A 7,403-nucleotide genomic window follows, 5' to 3' on the forward strand; every position below is an offset into this window, starting at 1 on the left:
CCTGCAAATAGAGGTCATTTCTACAGATGCCACACTGAATATTTTGGCGATAATATTAGGAGTTCGTCCGGCCCTGCATACTCTTAACTCTTCGGTTGATGTAGAAACCATTGTAAGACTACAAAATACGATTTTTCAACTCACCAAAGAGCTTGCTAAACAGAGACAGAGGTATGTTGAACAGAGTGCGAGGCAAAAGAAGACGGAGGAGGCAACGACATCACAAATCAGGATCCTGCAGCAGCAGTTCAGTTCTTTCATTCAGACTGGGGGGGTTATTCCTCCGAGTCCTGGTGATGCAGTTCAGGCTGCAAAAGGTCTAGGCCCCCTGGATGATTTCAGCACGGATGATGATATGGAAGACGAGGACGAATTCAATCATGATGACTGTTAGTTTTGTGAATTTTGTATGTCTTATACTTTAAATTTAGACATTTTGTTGTTTGAAACAAGTGATCGGTTTTTATAAAATTAATTTTTTATAAAAGTAATAAATTAATTTAATAAAAACTGACCACAGGTGGTTGATTTTTAGTTAAATTAATAAAATTAATTTTATAAAAAACTGACCACTTGTGGTCGGTTTATTTTTTCCTAAAATTAATTTTTTATTTAAATAAAATAATAATAAATTTTAAAAATGAATATATATATTTTTAAAAAATCGACCACTTGTGATTGCTTTTTAAAAAGCTACCACTACTTTTTCGACCAAAAATTTTGGTCGATTTTGTGGTTGGAAAATGGAAAAAACCGACCACACCTCTTTTTTTTAGTAGTGGGATTATTAGTAGTAAGAAAAGAGATGTATGGAGTTTGTAAGAATAATATGTATCCATATGAATGAACACTGTTTATGTTTATTTTTTTTTAGGTGTCTTTTGCTTTTTTTCATTTCTTCTTTCCCTTAAGAGTACTAATATCTGTAATGGGGATTTGTATTATGATGTCAAAATCAAAACAAACTTTGTCTAAAGTTTCATTAAATGAAGTATGTTTAATGTCACCCTTATAATTACAATATTAAAAAAATGTCGAAATTTTTTGGTGGGATAATACACATGAAATTGGCATGTGAGAAATATTTTTGGACTATTTTTTTTCGTCTTCTTCTTTCTTGTATATTTTTTTCCTAGATTTACCACAATCGGACACCACCTATTTTGCCGGAAAAAATGTAGACCACAACTACAAACTTAATATTTTATAATTTCTCTCTCTCTCGGTATTTTCGAAAAAAATATTTTTTATTAAAAAATATGATTTTGAATCGACTTTTGCCAAAATGGGTTTTCTGAATGCATTTTTGGCATTTTTTAGTATTGTAATCATAGGTGACATTAGACGTACCTCATAAAAATTAAACTTTAAACTTAATTCGTTCAGATTTGATATCATGATACGAAACTCCTTTTAGATATTAGTGCTAGAAAAAGAAAAAAGAACACTTAGAAAAATTAACGTCAGCAATATTCATTCATGTGGATATATATTATTACTCTTTCAAATTCCATGTATCGCTTTTCTTTACTACTAATTCCAATCATGTATTTTCTCCAATTGATCAAGGCTAGGACCCATATAAAAACCATCCTCTTGTACTTTCCAATAACAAAATGTAATAAGAGCCCCTTTGCGTTGAGCTGAGCAATGGCTACGAGCCAAGTGTCTGTTATAAACATCGAATACTGCTTCTTTTTTACCCCACCAAAAATGACAAAAGAAAAGGGTATGTATCCACCAAAAATCTTTCGGGTGGAAATGAAAATTAAAATCATCACCTACTTTAGGATAATGCCATCCAAGATCGTTGTCTTTAGATGCACAATGAAACTTTATAGATATATTATTATTTGGAAGAGCGTCAATGATATGAACTTCTGTATATATATGATCATCAGCTAGGACTTGATGAACATTGACAATATATAAGGAAATTATGAGTAAAATGAAAAAGCTTCTAATCATGATGTAATTGGAATTAACTTATTATTGATTTTTTTGCAATTGTAGCAAATTCTCGTTTACAGCTAGTTTTTATAGCTCAATTGTAAAAAATTTAGGTGACTTAAATGGGAAAAGAGATATTAAATAGTTTTTGACTTTTTAGAAATTGAGATAAGATCATAATATAATGTTTTGAACGAATCAGATTTTGCATTAACTCGTTTTGACTTGCATTAACAATTGGTCATATATTAACATTCTTTTCTATGAAGTGAGCTATGAATTATGTAGTAGCTTATTTTTGGCCAAAGGCATCGATAGACACTCAAACTTATTGTCAAAATTCACTTAGACACTTTAACTATGGCCTGTACCTATCAGGCCCCTAAACCCCCCGAAGTTTGGTTCAATTGGACATTTTTTGCCTACATGGCACTGCGCGTGCTGTGTAATCTCGAGAGGCATGTGAAGAGTAATTTTTTTATTAAGTTACGAATAGAAAAGTGTCAAGTGGCACTGAGGGCCCCAAATTTTTTTTATAAAACTAAATTAAAAAAAGAAGCCTCCAACATATTTTTAATAAAATCAATTTCTTTTAACAAAAACCTCCAACATAATTCCCCCCCCCCCCCCCCCCCCCCCCCCCGCGCTCCCCCTATTTCATCTTTACCATTCTTCTTCTTTATTCTTTTTTATTTTTTTTTGCTAAACTTAATTCTCCTACCGTATTTTCTACCTTTTCTCCTTTCTGTTCTTACTTTAGAATTTGATTTAAATATTTTTTGTTGTTAATCTTATTCTTTTCAGTCATTAGTGTGCTAGAAAAAGTAAAAGTTCACCGGAAAATGAAAGTTTGCTACATTTGAATTGTTGAATTTTCAACATATTATTCATAGCAAGAGTCAATGTATGTAAATTCATGTAAATAACAACAACAAAAAAATTTCAGTCCAAAAAAATGAAAGTTTGCAGTAAAGGGGGATGGGGTGATGACGATGACTATGTGTGTGTGTGTGTGTGAAGATGCTAGGGGAGGGGGGGGGTGAAGAAGACGATGATTGGGTGGGTGGGGGTGCTTGAAGATGCGGGAGGTGTGGTGTGGTGAAGAAAAAGACGACAGGGGTGGGGGTGTTTTTTTTTTTTTTAAATTAAAAAATTATTATTAAATAAATAATTAAATAAAAAATAGAAAATATCAACAATTCCATGTATAATTTTGTTTTGCCACGTATTTTTTTTAATTGATTAATTTTTCTACGTCATCGTGTGTGTGCAACACACATTTTAGTCTTTTGCTGATTGACAAAAAAAATGCCCAATTGAATCAAAATTCGGGGGTTGGGGGCCTGATAGGTATAAGTCATAGTTGAGGTGTTTAAGTAAATTTTGGAAACAAGTTTGAGTGCCTATCGAAGCCTTTGGCCCTTATTTTTTCTCTCTTTTAACTAATAATAAGACTTGCTTGACTCTATGTTTATATGTGTATTGAATGTTGTGATGTCTTTCGAGCAGTACTTATGATTAATGGCTGCATTGTAAATTTATTCATATTGACATTATTGAGTTGATGGTGATGCGGATGAGGTTGATATGCAACCCATGATGTTCTTGAGGTTGATCATGATGATGGTGTGCTGAGATGATGATGATGTTAATGAGATAATACACATATCTTGCATTCATGAATTCATTCATGTGTATTTAATGACCATTTATAACCGTATTGGATGTAGCAGCTGGCACAATCCAATTGGAAGTGAGTGGCACCCACCACATTTTCTAGTAAAAGAACCAATAACTCCGTAAGTATTAACCAACACTTAGATAAAAGAAGAAGAAAATTATGCCATTAGTAATTTTAAGATTATCTTATCTAACAACTTAAGAAATTGTGAAAATAAATAATAAAATAAAAATACCCCAAGAATTTGAAAATTGGTGTATCAAAACATACTGAGAATGTCAAAAAGAATATGCAACCCCAAAACCCAAAAGAAAGTGAATAATGTCTATACAAAGGACTATGTCATAAAGGATAGATTCTATGGTGGCCCGAATAAGCTGCTCGCCCCTGAAATCTAAATCATATGTTAGAATCACAATTGAGGTCTTGTAAAAGACGCTAGAATATGCGTTGCGCTCACTCAAAGTAAGAGCAAGTGTTGTATCAACACACAAGAACAACAGTGTATTGGTAGGGTCATTTGACCAAACCAAGATGAGAATATGAATATTTAACTAAAATATAGTACTACAAGTTAATTCATGTTCGTTATAAACTACACCTAGTATAGCAAGCACACCAATTTGACCCAAAAATGTCTTGCTCGTGTCGTTTCGCCCGTTTGACCATTCAAATGGCCCCGCCGACCCCAAAGGCCAATACTCCCCTACTCCTCAGCCTATTTGGGAGCCCCTGATCAATTTTTGACCCAAAGAATACCCATACCAAAGCCCAACCCTGGAAGCATAGGCTACAACACATCGATTTAGCTCAAAAATGTCTAGTTTACATCGTTTCGCTCGTTTTACTATCAAAATGGCCCCACTGAGCCCAAAGGCCTACCTTTCCCGCTTCTAAGCCTTCCTGGGAGCCCCTAATCAATTTTTGATTCAAAACACGCTTCATCCTCATGCCCACCCCCAAAATCCTGGGTTATAACACCTAATTTGGCCCAAAAATAGCCCACTCATGTTGTTTCACCCATTTGACCACCAAAATGGCCTTTTCGACCCCAAAAGCCTACACTTCCCTAATTCTCAGCCTATCCAGGAGCACTTGGTCAATTTTTGGCCCAAATTATGCCTAGGCCCCGTGCCCACCCTCGAAACCATGTGCTATAACGCACCGATTTGGCTAAAAAATGGCCTATTCTTTCCATTTCGCCCGTTTGACCACCCAAACAGCCCCTCGACCCTAAAATCCTATATGCCCCCATTCTTCATCCTTTCTGGGAGCCCTACAATTTATTTTTAACAAAAAACATACCCAATCCCAGGGCCCACCCTTCGAACCGTGAGCAATAACACACCGATTTGGCCCGACAATGACTCATTCATGTTCTTTCACTCGTTTGACCACCTAAATGCCCCCCCAACCCCAAAGGCCCTAAAATTCCTGACTCAACTTTCTTGGAGCCCTCAGTTAATTTTTAGCCTAAAATGTGCCCGTTCCCCATGTCCACCCCAAAATCGTGGGATATAGTACACTAATTTAGCCCAAAAATGGCCCATTCGCCCTATTTCTCCCGTTTGACCAACCAATCAGCCTCTCTGACCCTAACGGTCCATACTAAATCACTCTTCATCCTTATTGGAAGCCCCCAATCAAGTTTTGTCTTAAAAAATGCTCGGTCACCAAGTCCACTCCTAGAACCGTGGGCTATAGCACACCAATTTGGCCCAAAAACTGCCCGTTCATGTCATTTCACCCATTTGACCACCCAAATGGCCTTGCCGACCCCAAAGGCCTATACTCCCCTGCTCCTCAGCATTCCTAGGAGCCTCTGGTCGATTTTTGGTCAAAAACACACTTGGGACCTAGTCCCAACCCTAGAACTATGGGCTATAGCACACCAATTTGGCCCAAAAATGGCCCGTTCGCTCTATTTCATCTGTTTGACCACCCAAATAGCCCTGATGACCCTATAGGAACACACTTCTCCACTCCTCAGCTTGACTGGGAACCCACGATCTATTTTCAACACAAAACATACCCGATCCTCAAGCCCACCCCCAGAACTGTGGGCTATAGCACTTTGATTTAGCCCGAAGATGTCTCACTCATGTTATTTCACCTGTTTGACCACCCAAATGGTCCCACTAACCCCAAAGGCCCATACTCTATCACTCCTCAGGCTTCTTGTGTAACACCCCGTATTCTTCTAGCATAATCTAAGTCCCACTACATGAGTATTTATATATAAAATTTTTTAAACAGTCATTATTTTTTAGTTTAGAGTTTGCCATTGCGTAGAAAATTCAATTAGCTTTTCAACGATATAAAATTCACCCAAATCTGATAACCAGGTAAGAAGTTATGACGCTTTTAAGTTTTAGTCATTAGACCCCATCATTTTAACCCTTAGAGCATCGCGTAGAAAGTCCAAATGACAATTTTCAATTTCTAGTATGATTCCGCGATCATAGCGCATCACAGAGCAGGCCAATTTTCCATTTGGCAATTTTCAGTAGGCCTCCGCGATCATTGCGCGTTGTGGAAGTGATCAAATTGGCACTCCAAAGGCTTACCGTGATACTCAGCATCGCGGTATTTGTCTAGGTCCCAATTGTCCCTTTTTTAGTGGCTTGGCGAGATAGTGTGGCATCGTGCCAAGGCCAAAAATCAGGATTTTCAGTTTTCAGTTTCTGTTTTTAAATTTGTTCAGGGGTATTTGGGTCTTTTTCCAAGGCCCTAACTAACCTAAAGCACGAAATTTAACCCCTAAAAACCCGAAGTAGTCATCATTATTTCAATTTCTCACGTAATCAAAGATCCTCTTTTCAAGAACAAGAAACCCTAGCTCTCAAATTCAAGTCCAATACTCAAGAACTCACCCAGAACTTCAAGAATTTCATTATCCCGGGTATGTTAGATGTTATCCATGGATTGTTTTCATCCATGGATCCCAAGTAACCCATTTTAATCACCAAGTTATAATCTATTCAACTTATTATGTTTTAAATTATGATTTCATCCATAAATCTCTATGTACAATTGATTTTATACCATGTTACCATGAAATTATTTTTATTATTCAATTCTTCATATTTTAATATTATTATTTATTGAATTGAACCATAATTTAGTACTACTATGTTGAATTCATGCTATTTTTATAAGTTCCATGATATTTCTATGATTGTTTTAAACCCTGAACTACAAGTGTTTGATGAAATGCCTACAAGAGTGATTGATTTGATAAAAGCCTTTATGATTTGTCCTTCAAGCTTTAGTGTCATTTTACTATCGTTGTTTTTGAGTCCTGGGGGTATTGAATACCTGAAAACCATAGTTTTTTATTTAGTCTAGTCTCAGTACATTATAGAATAGTCTTTACAATATACTATGAGCATTATCAGAATAGTCAGATATCAGTCAATTAAACTTAAAACAGTCTAGTATTTCAGTGTCTTTCAGTTGGGAGTAGGATTTAAAACCAAGCGAGTGTAGGGATGGTGGCTTCCCCTTCATATAGGCAGAGTCGTTAGTAGCAGTCCCTATACTCCAGAACTACATAGCCAGCATAGGATATTAGAAGTTACTTGTCAGATTAGGCTTGACTATCTCTCAGGGGTCACCCGTCAGTGTAGGCTTGACACCCTTAGTCCTTTAGACATTATATCAGTTTAGTGGATCCACACAACCAGCATTAGTACCCGTGGCACGGTATTAATATCCTTCCAACTGGGGTTATAGGTTAGACCCCGATTAGCTCAGATTGGGGCATGTCAGT

The sequence above is a fragment of the Capsicum annuum genome, chromosome 5, assembly GCF_002878395.1.
Source record: "Capsicum annuum cultivar UCD-10X-F1 chromosome 5, UCD10Xv1.1, whole genome shotgun sequence".
Lineage (NCBI taxonomy): Eukaryota > Viridiplantae > Streptophyta > Magnoliopsida > Solanales > Solanaceae > Capsicum > Capsicum annuum.